The sequence below is a fragment of the Haliaeetus leucocephalus genome, unplaced genomic scaffold (genome assembly GCF_000737465.1).
Source record: "Haliaeetus leucocephalus isolate CR32 unplaced genomic scaffold, Haliaeetus_leucocephalus-4.0 Scaffold153, whole genome shotgun sequence".
Lineage (NCBI taxonomy): Eukaryota > Metazoa > Chordata > Aves > Accipitriformes > Accipitridae > Haliaeetus > Haliaeetus leucocephalus.
The window spans coordinates 1,580,512-1,581,449 of record NW_010972589.1 but is presented as its reverse complement, the minus strand read 5'-3'; positions in this window follow the sequence as shown (position 1 = coordinate 1,581,449).

The window sequence follows — 938 nt, the reverse complement described above, 5'->3', positions numbered from 1 at the left end:
AGGGGGGAGTCAGAGAACGGCTTTGGTGGGCACCTGGCATCCAGCCAGTGTCAACCCATCACATGGAGATAGACAAAGTGCATTACAAAATAGAATGAAATTACATTGTGATTGGGAATTTCGAAAACAAGGGCTGTGTGTAACTCCTTTACAAGGGAATGAAAGTGTATGCGATTGGAATCAGGTGAAGGCACATTTACAAGGTGCATTTGCTACTAATATTGCAGGAGAGATCCAAGATCTTGCACAGATATTACAAGATCAAATGGGAAATATACAAAATTAGCAAAACAAGATGTTTTTGAAGTATTGTCTACTATTGTTAAATGGTTAAATCCCAAAACATGGTTTGCAGGTTTAAATCTGTGTATCTGAATTTTTGTTGCTGTTGGAGTGTTATTAATCGTTTGTATGTTTGTAGCAATCAGAATCATGTGAGGAGCAGCCCGAGGATTGCATCAAACCGAAGCTAGAGTCCTTGCTGCCTTCCTTGTGAACCTGATGTTCCTAAAAAAAAGGGGGGAGATGTAGGAGCAGCTCGAAACACCTGGCATTTGAATCAAGAGTGAACGTTAGAACTTGTGCTGCATGTTTGCCAAGCCTTTGAAGAACTAGTTTTACAAGGTCAGGTCGGAGGACTGCCTGGTGTGTGCCTGGGAAGATGTGGCTGAAGACAGTCATGAGTGTGTGTTTATCTTTAAGTGTTCTGAGGACTGGCAAACATTCCCGCCAAGCCAGATATGCCCTCCAGTTTTAGTAACATATAAGTATGTTGTAAGAGACAATAAAGAAGTCTTTTTGCTGCTGCTTTGGAACCAGCTCGTTGTTGTCCCGAGTCTCTTTCATCGCTGCAGCTAGTGAGCAAGGCTCCCATTTTAAATGTTACTTCACAAGGTAATTTAGAATTTTTCCAGGGAAATAAGGACTTGGATGACCAG